The 18,611-nt window shown below is 36.4% G+C and overlaps 1 protein-coding gene across 8 annotated transcripts in view; it reads right to left on the bottom strand.

Moving 5' to 3' along the window:
* ZFPM2 (zinc finger protein, FOG family member 2) overlaps positions 1-18,611 on the bottom strand; it is a 476,528-nt gene that overhangs the window by 184,927 nt on the left and 272,990 nt on the right. The window contains exon 1 of one of the 8 annotated variants that reach the window (XM_077167463.1): positions 11,123-15,649. The exons of 6 other annotated variants lie outside the window; for them this stretch is intronic. The gene's annotated coding sequence lies outside the window, so the exon portion shown is untranslated. Of the gene's footprint in view, positions 1-11,118; positions 15,650-18,611 lie in introns of those variants that run through there. One more of the 8 variants, XM_077167462.1, reaches the window with a different exon arrangement.

The following is an 18,611-nucleotide window of genomic DNA, read 5'->3' as shown; positions in this document are numbered from 1 at the left end:
GACTGGGGTTTCAAGGATGGCCTGCCAATTTGGCCACACTTCAATAACTAAATGAAGACTATGAAAGGCCTTTAACCTTCCTAGAAAATGTTTGAATTCTTATTATGATTGCATTTTTTTATTTTCACATCTCAGACAACCCTTTAAAAACAATGTATCAAGAAAAATGGAGGGGGGGGAAGCCTCTAAGGCAATTACTGAGAGTAAAGAATCCTCTTGACCTTTTGATATTTTTGCTTTGAGTCTCCTTTCTTATCCAAATGATACTAAAGGCTTGTTGCAGGTTTCATGGCCTCACTACAGTACTTTGAAATAGAATTTAACTGTAATTTTCGGGGGTGGTGGTGGTGGTGGCTGCAATGCTACGGAAGTATAATAGTGATATGATGGAATTTAAAGGTAAGTTGCTTGTGTTTGGAGGACAGAAGGAAATTATTAATTTTTTTCTTTTACAAAGTTAACGCACAAAACACCTCTGATTTATCTGATATTTATTTCTTGTTCTAATTTCAGCTTTTAATGGGTGATGTATTTTACTTCTGGGAGCTCGGGATATCAAATTTGCCATTTCCTTGATACTAATTTTGTGGATAGGGACAATGCGAATGTCATGCTGATACAGGTGTTAGAGGACTTTAACAACACTACTTATGCTCTTATTATGGCAACCTAATAAATGATATTCCAGGTATTTTATGTACAACTTTACAAATTGCCTTTCAACTCAGCAACGTATGATTGCATTTCTTGCTATACCGTTTCAGATTCATTAAGATAATACAATTTCTGAAGCTTATCAAATAACATAAGAAACAAAAGCCTTTACATTAAATTTTTATAATGTGACATTTTGGCATTTTTCCATTTTTTCTCACATACAAACCTAAAATTGTATTAGACTCAAGATGTTAACATTTTTTCCAATTTATTAATTAAAAGCTATAATATATTGTACTACTTGTATAATTTTCACTGTTATAAAAACAAAGTGTTATATTTCTAAGACCTCCAAACAATTAACCATATGTTCAATAAACACATTTTGTGACTTAAACCCTCATGAATAAAAATGTTTAAACGATTCAACTCATAAAGCAAATTCATTTAGGTGCCATTTGGTATTTTTTTTGTTGTTTTTTTTCCCCCAGATAATTAATTCAAGGAAAACTGTTTGAGGTTCTCAGAAGTTCTGAAATTTTACTCTCCTTAATATATAAAGTTTATTGTTTACCACCCAGTTTTTGGCCTCTACAGAGAATAAAAACATCAGAATCAGCACAGTGATTCCCAGCCTATATTTACTTTTTTCTTTATCTTAGAACATTCAGCTAAGGCTCTGAGCTTTCATGGGGAGTTAAAACTGAAAACTGAAGCTATTTTAAGAGAACGGGGGTGGTTGTTGCCCCACTCACTTATCTACCCACAACTGATAAATACTTATAATAACCTTGCATTATCCCTCTAATCCTTCCTATTTTTATTTTCCTGGAAAGGTCCCAAACTACTAATACTATGGCAAAACTATACTCTTTCAAGTCTGATATGGTTATTCCTAAAGTGCATCATGTGTCTTCTGTAAAGTGATTGAGTGGGTGCTGGTAAAATGCTAGTACACTTCAATTCACCGTGTGTGTGTGTGTGTGTGTGTGTACATATTCACATTTTTCTTATATCACTACATTAAATTCCTCAAGGCAGTTTTCCAAACTCACATTTATAGGCCCTTCGCATCCATTATAGGAGACTCAAATTTTTGAATAAAAGCATCTCTTTTTCTCATATTTAGTCCCTAACTCAAAAGTGCCTTTGGCTATATGTAAGGCCCCTAAAACTCTTTATCATGACTTGAAGTAAACAGATAAAGCGTCCTACAAATGAAGCAAACACAGCATTTTTAGAATACACGTGGCTCAAAACAGAGAGGCATTGAAATATATGCAATAAAATTATAGTATGACCAACAGCTGTATGCCATATGACAAGACACTTGGGCATTTTGTCCCTGAAGCTTATGATAACTATTGTGCGCAGGTTTCCTATGTGCAACAGAAAAAAGGACAATAACTGTATATGGTTGAAATGCATTAGAGGGTATTTCTTAGCCTCAACACATCACGGTGGCATCACTGGAAACTGAATTAAAATGTGGCTCTTCAGAAACCAAAAGTACCATCTCACTGACAGTGCCAGGAGCAGAGCAGAGGTACACAAGCAAAATTGCCAGCTGGGGCATCGGCTGAGCTCAAAAGAAATTCAAGGCAGAATAATATAAATCAGTAGAAGAGAGCCACTCAGAAACAATTCAAAAAGGAGAGAGGAAGATAACACAGTTGTAAACAAAATGAATTGGACAACGAGTTAAAGAGAAAGTATCAAGAATGGGGAGAATTTGAACGGCAGAATGGAAATAGTAAGAAGAAAAAGAATGAAGGATCTAATATATTTTCTAAGGGAAAACACAAAACTAAGCAAGTAGTACAGATGACAAATTCAAATATTGAAGAATTTGACATGGTTTAGATTCAGAGTCTTATTTTACATTAAATATATCCTTTTGGGCTTTCTGCCTTTTCTAAAGTCATTTTCTATTTAAATCCCTAGTTTTTCTTAACTTTAGGCTTTTGTGAGCTTTGGTGGTAAAGTTGCTGAAATTGTTTGCAAAAGTTATTTTCCTGATTACATATAAAATATATCCATATGGTTGGTAGGCATTGGCAAGGAAGTTTCCTTGTTGAAGCTTAAAAAGCTATTGCTACATGCTTAAAAAATCTGGATGAACTATGATAAAATTCTGGATTGTCATTTTTAATACACACAGTTTGTAACAGTCACTCAAACCAGGATCAAATGCAACTGTTTATAACTTTAATGGCACAAAAAACCCTCTGTAACTTAAATACTGACTGTAAATCAAGTGGGATTCAATAGAGGTAGGGCTAGCAGGCACTCCAGGGAATTTGCATTCTAGGATCTATAATGGGGCTTCTCCCACCCTTCATCAAGCTTTCACATTTTCAGTTAACTATCCAGGCCAACTGCTTTGCAGCATATTTTGTGCACCTACCGATTTTATAAATAATTGGATTCGGGGTCCTTAAATCTCATTCAACTCTTCAAACTATGGATGAGGCTCCTCCCAACTTTGGTCTGTGACCATGTTCTCAACAGGTCAGTGCGGATGGAGCCAAGCCTACCCATCATCAGCTGTCACCTAAACTTGCCCCCTGACTGGCCTGACACACATCCTTACTCTAAGAATTTAGTAAAGGACTATCTTAAATGGCATCCTGCCTGTGCAGAGGCAGTGTGGTTAATCTTTGACAAAAGAGCATTCACATGTCAACAAAACAAATGCCTAATGGAAGGCTCTACTACTGAAGAATAAAGTAGGCCATTCAAGCTGCCAATAAAAAAGAAATTTAGAAAAGATTGAAAGTTTGATCCCAACATCATTTCCAGCGAGACTGAAGTCCCACCCAACAACCACTGCCCCTTCAGCAGGCTTAAACTGAGACCACAACGAGGCCCAAAGGGTCAATGCCCAGAATCTGGTATAATTAAGTGCTTTCCAACCAGGGGAAGGGAGAAGGGAAATCAAAACATTCTCTTTTATTTTGACATAAGTTTGTCATATAAAAAATGCTTTTAAAATTACTGTGGAAAGAGAAGATTACTGAAAGAAGAAAAATGCATTTTTATCTTCCAACTACTCCCCCTCCTCGGCATTTGCCACAGGAATCCTGTATTTTATATAATGTGAGTTATTCTTGGGTAATCATGGATTTTGCCCCAGCAGAAACTAAGCTGGCCATCTCAAGAGAATTCACGTCTCTGCCCTATGTGTGTAAGCGGATTAATCATTAGATCAAATACTACCTAAAGCATTTCTAATTCAATTCTTCTCTTGCATATATAGATCATAAAATGTTTACTTTTCAATTCCAACCAGTATTCATATTTTCTGCCAAATGCATCTATAATCACCAAATGTAATCTCCAGTAAAACAAAACGAAACAACAAAATAAAACAAATGGTAAAGGATAAGAGCCAAAGAAGCAAAGTTCATAGATTTTCTTAACATTTCCTGTGATGGTCTTGTGTTCTCATAATATATTTTACTAGTCTGTTAAAATAGTCTATTCAGTGGTACCAAACTGGGGCAACTTTACCTCTTAGGGACTACTTGGCTTTGTCTGGAAATGTTGATTGTCACAACCTGGGAGACGCTACCAGCATCAGGATGCTGCTGAAAATCCCACAATGCATTGGACAGAGCCCACAAAAAAGAATGATCTGGTCCCAAATGTCAACAATGACAAGGCTGATAAACCTCTGTAATCCATATTACTAATCTATACTTTCTGGTTTATGATTTGGAATAGTTCCATTGATATTTGTGCTTTGTAGAAATGCTCCATATGGAAACCTGAAAAAAGCCCTATCAGCAATTTTGTTTAGGGTTATGCTGTACTGCTAGTACTTTTACAAGGTTAAGGGATAGCCAGCATTTTCACTGTCATTTTTTTTTTCAATCATAAAATGTATTTAGGGTGGGCCATAATGGCTCAGTGGCAGAGTTCTTGCCTGCCATGTTGGAGCCCCAGATTCGATTCCCAGCGCCTGCCCATGTAAAAAACAAACAAACAAAAATAAACGATTTGGTGTGCTTTTTCATGCAGAAAGCATTTTGACTGTTCTGATATTAAATTTAACACGATAAAATATCCATGGCTTTCAATTTGAAATAACGGATACTTCTTTTGCTTATAACTAAAACAGTCTTCTAGTTTAGTGCTTTGAGGTGCCACCTTCTCCTTTATTCTACATAGGATCCATTAATCTCTAAGATAAAGTCCAGACATTTCTCCTCTGCACAAAATTCTCAAAATAATTTTATCAGTTCTGAGCAATCCTTTAGTTAGACTGTAAACTCCCTGAGGGAAGGGAGATTTTTCCCTATTCTCTGGGCCTGCTAGAAAAACAATGTGGCCTAAAAGACCCACACTTTAGCTTATACGGCCAAAAAGTGTCAAATATGCTTGGATGTTGGATCAATTCCAGTACAAAGATCCCACAATTTCCAGAAAAGCCTCGAATGATCTCAGCTGCATACACCTCTGTGAAGAGTTGGAAGAGGTGTGGAAAAACAAGGTGAGCAGAGGGCTGGCTGTGTCTACACCGATCTCGACATGTAGAAGAAAGAACATTGGGTAATCAAAACAAAACACTGCAATGGAAAAAATCTGCAATACAGTTTGAAGTAAATTAGCTGATGATTTAGTAACTCTCTGACATCTTTAAACTAACCAAAGAGTTATTTCATCCTTTTTGATGAACTGAAGAGTTTTTAAAGCTTACCATATTCTCTTTTGCCTGTAGGGCTTTGCATGTCAGTTATGTTCATATTCCACAGCTCCTGCTTCCCACAACACACACACACACACACACACACACACACACACACACACATACTTAACTCCTAATTCCTCACACAAATACTGTTTGTTTTTTTTGTATGCTGTATGGCAGGGATCACATTTCATTCTTTTTCCATGTGAGTATCCCCTTATTGCAGCACCATTTGTTGAATTTTTGTTTTTACGGTTTTTTCCATTTGTTTGTTTGAAGTGCATGGACCAGGAATCAATCCCAGGTCTTCTGCATGGCAGGTGAGAATTCTACCACTGAACTACTGTCACACCCCCCTAACACAAATACCTTTAAGCTAAATCATTTGCTCACTCTTCGGTTCCCCCCCTTAGATACTGCATTTTCTACTTTTCTCTAACATGTGTTAGGTACTATATTTCCTCCACCTAGCACTTATACTATTATTTCTAATCATCTACTACAGAGCAACCGCCCATCTGTTTCCCACCAGGATATCATCTCCTAGACAGTGAAGTCAATGTCGTTTCAAGCACACTTAAGTATCTCCAGGGATGATGACAGTGCCTAGCACTTTGTTAGTTAATAATCAATGTTGTTAAGTTAATGTACAAATTAGTGAATTAAAATATATAAACAGTGACTTTCTATGCACCTACTCCTACCTACTCAGAGCACACATACAATTTGTCTGAGAACAGAGAGCCATGCACCGACAACAAGTCAAAAGACAAGGATGGAGTACTTTCGATATCATAACTCTTAAAGAAGAAACTAGAAAGCATTGGTTACTAGTACTGATGGAAAAAACAATCTGGAAATCACAGACTTTAATAGTGCTTTTAGTCACACAGCTGTTTTGTGCTTCCTACTTTGAGAAACTCATATTCACAGTAACTAGTGTAGAAATCCAAAGAAAAAGAAACATTAATATATACATTATATATATATATTTAAAATTCTCTAGATATGTCAGAGAGCATGGTAACTAATTTCAAATAGCTGATAATTTATGAGGATTACAGTGTGAAGCATTGCCTTGTCTGGATTAGATCCCAGCGCTTCCTTGTCCTAAGTTATGACTAATATTATTTATTCCATCATACTTCTCTTTCCCCAAAAAGGTAATTTTACTTCAAGTTAAAAACGATAACAAGGAGAAAAAGGCAGCCCATTACATCGTTTTTAACTAAGGGGGACATACCTCCACCCCCCCTTATCATAACCCATGTCCTACTTTTAAAGACAGGAATATAAAGCTACAATTAAGTGTTTTATTATAATGCATAATGGTTTCTATTTAAGAAATCACTCCAATTCTAGCTTTGAGGTGCAGACCACTGCCAGATAGCCAGTATTTTTCAAGACATAGTCCAGACCAGTTTCCCCGGTGCTTTATCAGAGGCTTTTATCAGGCTTCGCATGATAAGGGCTGCTACTATTTGCCAAGTTGGAATTTTTGTAAAGTTCCTTAATTTTCTGTTGTTAATCCATCACACACAAACACGTGAAGACTTATCTCATTCTACAAGAAGAAACAACTTGTTGGACTGTAAAGTACTAGAGATAGAGGGTTGGGGGCAATAGAGTTGTCTTTGGTTTACTCAATTCCACCAAAACCACGCTATTTTATATTTTTAATACCAGAGGAAAAAGAAATTGATGCATCTGTGCAAGAGTATTAAATTCTCAACTTGTCTTTCTCTTGGAGTATGCAGATCCAGAATTACTAGGAGAAAGTAATTTACTTAAAAAAATGTTTTCTTGTTATTGTTCGAATATATATCATAAGATATACAGTGTTTGAAGATACAAAGGCATAATTTTGGACACCGTGGGGAAAATTTTGAATGACAAATTTTAAAAGAGTATTTCTTTACTTCCCAAATAAACCTTAGAAATATTTAAATAATCTCAATGCTATGTTATTTTAGGTGAGTGTATAGTCCTAAACAGCATTATAAACTAGAATTTCTCCATCTTTAAAAATAATAATTTTACATTTGTATATTTATATTTTCAGCTGCCCCCAAATGCTAAAATACAATTCAGGCCCTTTCAAAAATATATAACGCTAAACAAAAATAAGGAAAATATGATAACCTATTTTAGTTCATGAAGAATTTTAGAACTAAAGTGGAAAAATCTTTAACCAGGCAACTGCTTATGAACATTTTAGGCCCAGCAAACCTTAAAAGGTTTTATAAAACACGATAGTCTGCAAAAGGGTTATTCCATGATGACTTTAATAAAATGGATGGAGACTAAGTAATGAATTGTTATGTAATTTCAGAGCACTGAGTCCTTGGCCCAACTACAGAGGAGTGCTGTTCTCACCAACTTCAGCGCCTCTTCCCTGAAACAGCACTGCCGCCCAAAGGTTTATTCTCCAACCCTTTGGGAAGCCACCTTTCATCAAAAGAAGGATGCTAGTTTTCCACAGTTTCTCTGCCCTGGCACCTCTAGTTTCCTTTCTGTTTCTCCCAGCTGAGCAGTCCAGAAAAAGCTTATGACTCTCAACAATATATAAAGGGAAAAAAAAAATTCTTTTACTATCCTGCCAGATGAAAAAAGCTTACTATTAAAACCAAAATTCAGTTGCACAGACTTTAGTGACCATAAAATGCATCAACCAAAAAACGATAGCCATAACTTGTTCTCCAGAGTCATATTTTGCTTCCTATTTTTCCTGTAAGCATTAAAAGGCTAAAATTAAAATATAAATTTTCATAATCCTTTCTTAATATTTATATTTCAACAACAATCACCCAGATACCCTATGTTATTAACAAATCCATGAAATTGAAGAAGGCCGAGGAAGTAAGAAATGTGGAAGTCATTCATTTCAAATGAGGAAGTTCATTAATTTCAAAACAAAATGAATACACTTCAAACATTATATCATCCAATAAGGAATAAAAGAATTTTGACTTCATTAAAACCGAAGATGTTACATTGATATTTCTCACTTTACCTCTTCTACTTGAAGCTCAATTCAGCCACAGATTTGAAGGAAACAACACATATTTCTGGATGTGCACACCTAAAGGAATTCCGTAATTACACATGCATGAGATGTTGCTAACCAGTAGAGGAGCCACATAGGAAGCTGCAGCATTTTCTCTCTCCCGACAGCCATATTAAAAATTGAATATTAAAAATGGAAACCCATCACTCCCAAACACCTCTACTTTTTGGTACTTAACTGCATCCACCATACCAGGTTTTCCCAATCTTGCCACTGTTGGCATTTTGGGCCAGAGTATTCGTTGATGTGGGCGCTGCTCTTAGGAACAGTCCCGGCTTCTACCAACCACATGCCAGTAGCGCCCCCAGCCCCCGCCCACTCCCTGCAGGTTCTGATGATCAAAAATGTCTCCAGATGTTGCCAAATGTCTCTTGGGAGACAAAAATTACCCCTGGTTGAGAACCACTGCATGAAATGAGTTTCACATTCATAAACAGCTGTGTAGATAGCTTCTCATTCTTTCCAACTCATTTTCTTGACCAAAACTAGTTGAAAGATAGATCATTCGTTCTCCTCTGGGTAGGATACCTGTCTAAATCTGAATATATCCAGACGGCTTGGCCAGTAAAATAATGGATTCCCCAAAGCCTCAATGTGTGCTTCTGAGCAAAAGCACAAGGAAGAATTCCTGACAAGATGAAGTTGTACAATTTCATCCAACAAATGATCTCACTTCAACCCTCACACTAACTTTGCTATTAAGCAAAAAACAGGCACATTTTCAAATATTGATTCCAACTAATATCTGATCCTAACAGGCATGATCTTATCAAGGCCCCACTATAATAGAAGGAGTGTCAGAGTTAAACAGAAAAGGCTGGGATAAGATCGCAATCATCCTCACAATGATGTGATGGTATCAACAGGACGGGGAGAGTATTCTAAGTAATTATCATTAATAGATCCTGGCACCGCAAAGAGCAGGGCTGACTTGGGTCTAAACAAATTTGCACAAGATAAAAAGAGGTTGGTGAGAATTATAGCTTAAGGAACTAGGGGTACGGCAAGCCATTTCTCAAAGTTTAAAACACTAGATTTTAAGTGAACAAGCTAGTGTAGAATGATTTTAATACAATGAACACGTAAAGGAAAAAATGTCCCTTTTTTATTGGTACAGGTGCATTAATTTGACTTTTTTTTTCTGCCCATTACATCCACTCTGTTTACTTCTATGCTTTAATCTAATTACAGTATTTAAAAGCAGGTTAGTTTTAGCTACTGGAAGAGGTTAAATGCATTTGCTATTTGCAGTCCACCAGACATCAATCTGATAAATTAATCCCCATCGCAAGAAGTAGAAAAGGTTTGTTTATATTCTTTAATCCTTGACCCAGCTTTAATATATTCTCATGATACTATATAAGGCATTTTAACACAGAAATGTTTCAAAAGTAGTACTACTTTTAAATTTAAGATCATTATACTGCACTGATTCATTCATTCTTTGTATCCTATACCCTAGGAGACCTGTCTAAATCTAGCTTTTAGACCTGTCTAAAAGCTCACAAGGATTACTTTGTTGTTTACTCCCTCAATGAAGTAAGAATACACTATTCAACCTACAAAAAAAGTCAGGAAGCCTTTTTTAAACTCATTAATGACAACTTAATAGATAGAATGACACTAAGAGATTTCAGCTTCTGGAAGGTCCCTTATATAAATCCATTGTTACTTACTAAGATTCTTGTTACATTAGACTAAATAAATAAATACTGGCATGAAAAGGATACTTGTGACCATTAGTACAAATAATTAAAAGAAGTGCTTTTGCTGGCAACTTGCTATTTAACTCTGAGCAGTTCTGTACAGTTCTTCTTCTATAAAATGCAGATAATGATGTCCTTTTCTTACCACTATGAGACAACATTTAAAGTTAAGCAAACAACATAAGGGGATTAATTAGCAAATATGAACAAAAGGATGTGTCACATTTTTAAAAATATACTGTAAATTATTCTTATTCATATTCTGTTCAGACTTTTCTTTGGGAGGGGGAGTAGTGGGAGAAAGTCAAACCATATCTTAGTTGGTATTTGTTTCTCAAATGAGTTACTAATTACAAGTAGTGAAATTGATTAGATAATCACTGAGGTTGAATGCATTCCTAAAATCAGCAGTACAGAGGACACCCTAACTGCCACTAGTTGTTAATATAGGAAGCGAAACAGAACACTCTACACTTGGTTACCCTGTTAAAAATAATGCAGCCATGTTCTTAACCTTATCAAACCAGTCCCATCATCAAGGTCAAATTCAAAAGAAATTAAGTTCAGTTGGATATGAGCATACCATAAGTATTTAGGATAAATCTCTACCAGTATTTACACTTTTCCTAGAAAAAGTACCAACAAATAAAAACTAGTATTATAGTCGAATATTTTTAACTTTGGAATATATCAGTAAAAATAAGTGAAGGTTTAAGAGAATATATATATATGTATATATTCAATTATTATTTTTCTTTTCAGAGCTTTCGTTTTTCCTCAGCACCATAATATATAATACACATGGACAAATCTCAAATATGGATCTAAAGAGACCAAAAACAGTGGTTATTGTCAGAATATATCCTCCTATGTTTAGAGTTCAGACTCTTGCCTTGAACAAAGAGGAAAAAGCCAATTCAGAGAATCCTTGGACCCTAATCTTTCAGGAGGGCCACCACCGATGGGTAATGGATGGAGGCTTTACTGGGTCATACCTACGTAACGACTGATGAAGAGGTAAGAAGAGCACAGGGGACGTGCTAGTTTTCCAGACTGTGAACACCTCCCAAGGGTTAGCCATTGACTTGGCTCACAGAATGGTGAGAATGTTGAGCAGACACAGCTATATTTGAATCTTTCTTAGCAACTATCACAATGCATTCTGCTAGTTCTCTTTCTAGGTTCCATTTTGTAATAATGGACAAAAACAATGGAATTTTTTCGTTCTGGACAAAAATTCATCAAAAGATACATGGCAATACTCATTTTAGTTCCTTGACACACACCAAGAGGATTTATGCAAAGAGAAAGTAAATGCCATGCAGTGAAATGAGAGACTGCCTCTGTGGCCAACAGGCTCATCACTATTTTTCATCTTTGTAACACACACCTATGATATGCTCTTTTTCTTCAGCTTGCTAATCAGGGCAGTGGTACCTGATAATGGATGAGTGATTAAAGAAATCAAGATTGAACTTATTCCCTGAAGCGCACCGTACCTCAGATCAAAGAGTGCACATGTGGCATCCTGAAAATGCAATTCCACTGCTTTCACCTCTCAATTTCCTGACAACAGGAACCAAAGACAATACTCCTTATAAATCAGTGATACCATCTTTAAAGAGGAAGCAAAGATTTAGAGAAATTTTGGGATCTGGACTGACTCAATTAAATAAACTCCTTTTAAAATGCTGAAGGCTGGATTTTTTACTTTCTAGCTCAATTTCCCATATTCTCATCTCAATGACAAATTAAGAAAAGCCACGCTGGATGCTAAATGCTGAAAACCCAAGATAATCTCTTTGTAAAAGAATGAATAGAATCACATCCAGAAATTTTATTCTATCATTAATGCAATGCCATTTATTCTGAGAATTTGATAGAGATACAAGGATTAAAACATGGTTTTGAAAATCTGTAGCACTAAACTGTCATTAAAAAAAACCACTTCTTATTTAGCTCTTTCAAATGCCATTATATTTCACAGAGTACATGGTTAATAGAAAACAGTCTGAAGAGGGCTTACCTACCATTTCATAAATAAGAGCACACAGAATAATAACAAACTTCATCCTGATTTAGGATCAGATTGTTAATGGCATAAAGAACATCATAAATATCAATAGAAACTATAAAAATGTAATTAACATCTGTGGAGTTATGAAGTTACCTCTCCTTTATCAGTTCATTAGTGTATTCAATTGTGTTCAATATATAGCATTTTTCTTCAAGTGTTGTAAAGAAACTCAAGCTCCAACTTAAATGGTCCTAGTAAGCATTCAGTAGCTTCTCAATGGTATCTGCTGTTTGTCCTACATACTCAATGAGGAAAGCACTTTTCTGTTACCAACATACTAGTAATATTAGTATCCAGGTGAGATGACTATGAGATTCAATATTTTGACCATGTTAAGTTCACTAGCTAAAATAAAAAAAAATTTTCTATCATTTTACAATTCATCAACATGGATTTATAGACTTTGAGATGATTCACATCAACAAAATGGCAGCAAATACTGAAAAACTTTTAAATGCTATAAACATTGTGACTACTCTGTAATTCAGCTCAAGTTATAATGCCTTTCAGGAGAAACTGGTGTAAAACAAAGTGAAGTAAGATAAAAGAAAGTCAGGTTGTAGTAATTGAGCAGCTAATTTGGACTATGTTTTTTCTTGTTTCTACTGATTTCTGTCCTCTAGACTTGCAGAGAATTTCATATGCATTAGCAAAAGATACTCGACACTGTGTTGTTTCTGAGCAGATGCCACTGAGTAGAAGCAACTGCAGTGGTAGTCTGTCCCTTCCTTTGGTTGGTGTCAAACCAACTGAAGCAAGATGAGTTGTTTCTCCTTTCAAAGGCTTCAGTGGCTAAGGAGGTATAAAAATAACAGTCAAAATATTAAGTTGCCTTTTGCCCATTATACCTGGAGCAGTATGGAAGATTTGCAGCAAGTATCAGCAATACTTCATAATAATAATATAACTATCAAACCACTCTTTTTAAGTCTAAAGATAAACATTGACCACATCTAAAGATACAATTCACTATTCTGAAATAAATTAAATTGCATGAATTTCATGTAATTACAGATTACAGACAGTTCTCAATAATTTGGGTACATGAAGATATGAGACAGCACTTTAAATAAACTATTTCTGTCACATCTTACATTTTCTTGCCACACTGTCAACAAATTAAAGTGGATCTTCCTATAATGTCTTGGTGATAAAGAAATATAAATAACTTTTTCACCCTATAGATTTATAGAAATAAATATCCTTTACTTGTTCTAAGTTATCTAAAAGAATACTGAAAATATGCTAATATGGCAGATGTGGGTTGGCCATGAGCCTAAAATAATGAAATTAGAAAGAAATGATGTTAGAAACATTATGAATATCTATAATGCTGCTTATCCTGTGAAATATACTGAATAAGCTCAGTAACGCTTTCAACAACTGAGGTATGCTTTATTTCATGAGATTGTTTTGTTTCGGAAAGTTAAGAGTATAAAAAAAAATTAAAATATCAGTGCTATTTACTGATCTAATCTTGTATTGGGTGTGCCCATGTGCAAACGTGTGTGCATGTGTGAGTAGATTATGGCTTTTTGTGTTAGATTAGCTTAAAGTAATACATAAAGGCTATGAACAGAACTCAGTTATGTGTAAACACTCGTATAAAAATAATCCTATTTGGTGAGAATTCAGATCTTTGTACCTCTACTTCTAGCAGAGTTACTGACTTATATTATGTGCTTGGTAAATAGTAAAGCTCCCCTTCAAGAGATGTTCATAATAGTATTTCAGACTTACAGACAAGCAGATTTCAGTCATTTATGTGACTCAGGTGCAGTGACAGCAGAGTAACACTCTTAAAATTAGTTAATCATTTCACTGCACTCTCATTTGTCTGTAAAGGAGATAAAAGTAGCACAGTACTCAGAAGGCACAAAACTGCTGGAAGTGGGAGGTAGTTTAGTTATGATGACAAATTAAAAGGGCTTCATCTCAACTCCTCTACCCTTTTATCCAGCCCCTTGTGTAATGAGTGGCCAAGAGTTTAAATCGTACCCATCCTGACAAGTTTCCTTGATGATTAACTTCAAATGAAAATAAATAAGCATATAAAAATCCAAACGCTCTTTACAAATACGAAGTACAATATCTACCTTTCCAGATTCTTTTACGAAGAAAAAGCTGGGCTTCGAAATGACTCTGGTGAATACGTCACTTTCACTCTGGTTGAACTTTCTCCACATTTACATACAAACATTCTTTTAACCTAAAGTTAAGATTGTGCTTTAAGCTTACCAAAACAAGGAGATTAAAGTTAAAGAGGGAGTTTCCCTTTATCAGCCAGGTTTCTGCAGAGGGGCACACTTGACCTCTTGGAAGCCAAGCCTTCCTAACTAAGCACTGCGCTATCCCTGGTATGTAAGGTCACTACCTTTCAGTCATCCTCTGACAACCACTTTGTATTTAACCCTTTATTCTTGTATGTTTATCCAAACCATCCCAGAACAACCATGGAATGAATGAAAGAGAATCTCAGCACCTATAAGCCTAAAGCTGCTAGAAGATAACAGCTTGTTACCAGATGCCAACTTACCTTGCCCCATTCACTAGCTCTTTTCTCTCTATATATATATTACTGTGGTGTGCAATGAAATGTTCATTCTGTTTTGCTGGAGCTTCAGTGTATTTTTGTTTTCTTCTTAATGAACAAGAATGATTTCATTTTAGCTGTACTGGGAACAGCAGATCAGTTTCTAAAGCTCACTAGAATTCTTAGATATATTAATTTTTTGAAACATTTAAGGTGCGTGTTTAAAATTCAGAGCAAAGATAGCACATTTATTCCCTTCCAAAAATCCCAATAAATAACAAAGGTACATCAGGCTTCAAAAGGGCTTAACTGAACCATATGTGGATCCAAAGGCCTGCCAAAATGGAATCAGTATTAGAAAAAATGGTTTCTTATTTCATCTAGCCATAAACTAATAGCCTACAATACGTAAAACGTATTGGATACAAATACAGAGCCTGTGATGACAAATGGCATGAAAATTCATCATTGGCAGATGAAAAGTGACTTCCTAGGACCCTTCTTTAGGGTTTTGTCACTGTTGGGGTCGTTTTGTTTTGTTTTGTGTGTGCATCTCCTTATCCTCGATCGACCGATCTCACAGATTAAGGAGTAAATAACTTAAAACAGCATCTTATGTCTCAGTCCCTCTGACAGTCACACATTTTCACCATCAAAATATTTCATTAGAAACTCTTGAAGCAGCAGCAGCAGGTCTGGCACCGAACCCTCCGCATCCCGTCAGGAGCCTCTGCTGCACTCCAGAGCTCGCCTAGTCCAAACCGGCACCCTCCACTCCCACAGAGTCTCTCCAAGGCCATTTTGAATCCTCTTTCCCTTATCAGGCTGATACAGACCCGCATCATCCTCGGAGCCTTCCGACAGGGGCTACAACAATGGTGGGGAGGGGGGGGGCGGGTGAAACAACTGTTCATTGTTTCCTTTCACAAAACCCTGCCACAGGGTGCAGATTAACACCAAAAAACAGATAGCTGCAACCAAAGAGAAACATTTTTCAGAATGCCTCCACTTGATTAATGGAGTAATGGAGCAGACCACTGCTTGAGTTTCACCATGCACTCTCCTCCCCGGCCCCTTTCTCCTCCTGAGTATGAGAAGAGATGGGGGACACTTCTACAGATGTGTGCCACCTCCGAGGAGTTGTCATTTTCATAACGTTTTGAAGGAATGCGACAAGAATAAAACTGCCTGGATTCGTTGCTGCAAGTGTTTGGAGAAAGAACAACTTTCTTTTCACCACCTCTGTGTGTCCTTAATGATGGCAAATACTGTCTTTTCCTTTTCCCTTTAGAAACTGCATCTGATGTGCACTTGGGTCCTGATGCCTATTCGCAGACGCACGCATGGGCGTCACCGGGCACTGTCCATGGACTGGTAGGCTCCCTGTGTCCAAACAGCAGTGGCTTTAAAAGCAGAGGTGGAATGCCCATATCTGAGACTAGAACCAGACCCCCAGGGCCTCTTGGGGCAGGGGATAGTACTCACACTGTCCCCGGTAGTTACTGAGGAAGGAATCCTATTTGTTTGGCTTCTTAAGCAAATCTAAACTTTAAGCCATGAGTAATGTCTCTGTCCTTCTAAACGGTCCCCATTCCTGCTATTGCACAGTGCACTCCTGCCCGTGTTATGACTGCCTTAGTCACTCCACTCTGTTGCGAGCCTGTAAAGCCCATAAGTAATGAAAGAATTGGGTTAACACAACTCCAACTCCAGAAAATGAATCAGAGTAAATGACTTTTCCAATTGTGTGAAATCCCCAATCACACACCTGCGAAGCAATCTCTGAAAAATAGCTCCTTGCAGAAAGAAAACACAAAGAAACTAGGATAATTCAAAAAGCAGTTTGACCTTTCTTAACCTTTCTTTCTCTTCCTAAAAACTATGTGTTTTCTTCTCTGCATCTGTGGTGACTGTCTACTTAGATGATACAATGCTCTAAGCGCGTGCCCTGCACTTGCTTTCTCAGAATATTCATGCTAACTAATCAATAAGTACACGTGTCTGTCACATAAATACATCTGCACACACGCATGTGAACATGTATATGGACAATGACAACCAAAAATGCTTTTTAAGTATGTCCAGAGAGGGGACAAAGAAGAAAAGGCTGTACCTACTGCTCAGAGAATTAAAGGAATGAGCAATCTACTTTCTATTCATAGGCATAATAAAAAGTAATCCTAGGTTGGTATAACAATCTGTATATTTTTCAAAGTGACTAAATGCATATAATTTCATATAATTTTACAACTCTATGATGTACGATTGGTATAATAATCCCCATTTAAAAGTGAGGAAACTGAGAGCTTGTGTGATTACCCTAGAGAGCATATCCACTTTGGGTAATAACAGTAGAGACTAGAATCGGGCCATTGTGACCCCATTGTGGGCTCTTTCGCATACTTTCTCTCCCATTCCTAGTCTTAGCAATGCGTTATTGGATGTTTCACAAAACTACTGAATAAGAAGAGACACTCAGCCAACAACTTGCTTCTGCTTCCAACATCCTACTACATTTTGTATAAGACAGGTACGCCTTGTTCTATCCCAAGCCATTTCTAAACAAATTCAACAAGAAGCTATTGACCACATTCTATGTCGGAAACCATATCTGCCTTTACAAAGAACAAAATCTTCCTCATTTTCACAAATGTCGTTTATTTATCATTCTATCCTTTACGATGTTTTATAACATATGACTTAGTTTTTTCTACGCAAATTAATTGAATTTTCTTTGTAGATGTTTCCCATTATCCCTATTATCGGAAAACACTTTCCTATCCAGAGATGAAGTGATTATTTATGTAAATTACCTTCTGTAGGTAGGCAGCTATCTGAGACAGATGTCAACGATCCTGAATTTGTTTTCAAGCTCTTGAGAATTCCCTACCCTTGAGTGTGTTTTGTGACTCTTTTCTAATGAATAGAACTTGGTAAAAGTGATGGGAAGCCAATTCCAAGATTAGGTTACAATACAAGACTGCGGCTTCCATTTTAGGCTCCATCTCTTGATCTCTCATTTGCTTGCTCAGAGAAGACAGCTGCCCTGCTGTGAGTCACCCTGAAGGGGCGTTCATGAGGCAAGTTAACAGCTATAAGGGTAAGCTTGGAATTAGACCCTGCCTTGGTTGAGTCATAGCTTGGCTGTCCGACATATGGCCTTGTGAAAGACTCTTGCCACAGAAACTCAGATAAGCCACACACACATATTTCTGATCCTTAGGAATCTGAGAATAAAGAGTACGAAAAAATGCAGGCCTACATATAAAACCCTATGCTTGACTCTGGCTTCTGACTTCTAAAATAGAAAGAGATTTAAAATGGCACAGAAAATACAGTGTTAGAATCTAGAGACCACAGTTTCATCTAAGCTGAACCAAAGGGACAAATGAGGGAAGTGATATATGAGAAAATGAATAACAGAGTGACTTTAAATCCAACACTTAAATAAAGAAGTAAATGAGATGATAGTTGCTAAAAGAATTTCCCAAATAATTTCACAAATTTCCTAAAGCATAAAAGTTATTTTATTCTTTCTCTTACTAGAAATATATGCAAATATTCTTGCCTCTGGATCATCATGCAGCATCAACCCAGAACTTTATGAGTGGCCTAAAAATGTTCAAACTCATAAACCTGCCTACAAAAGGTAAACCTCAAACCAAAGATTGTCAGTGCCAAATTAGGACTGCTGTTAAGTTATGATTCTTGGTTGATGCTGCTCTAGGAACTCCTATTAATAATTAGACTAAAAATAGAATCCAGTATGTTATGAGAGTTTGACAAAGTATTATCCCTAAGTAATTTTTTTCCCTAAGTAATTTTAATACCAAATTGAAGGAATAAAATATGGTAATTGTTTAGTAAAAATATGATAC

The sequence above is a fragment of the Tamandua tetradactyla genome, chromosome 6, assembly GCF_023851605.1.
Source record: "Tamandua tetradactyla isolate mTamTet1 chromosome 6, mTamTet1.pri, whole genome shotgun sequence".
In the NCBI taxonomy this organism is placed as follows: Eukaryota; Metazoa; Chordata; class Mammalia; order Pilosa; family Myrmecophagidae; genus Tamandua; species Tamandua tetradactyla.
The sequence above is the reverse complement of the archived record's forward strand: the minus strand, read 5'-3'. Positions and strand labels throughout refer to the sequence as shown.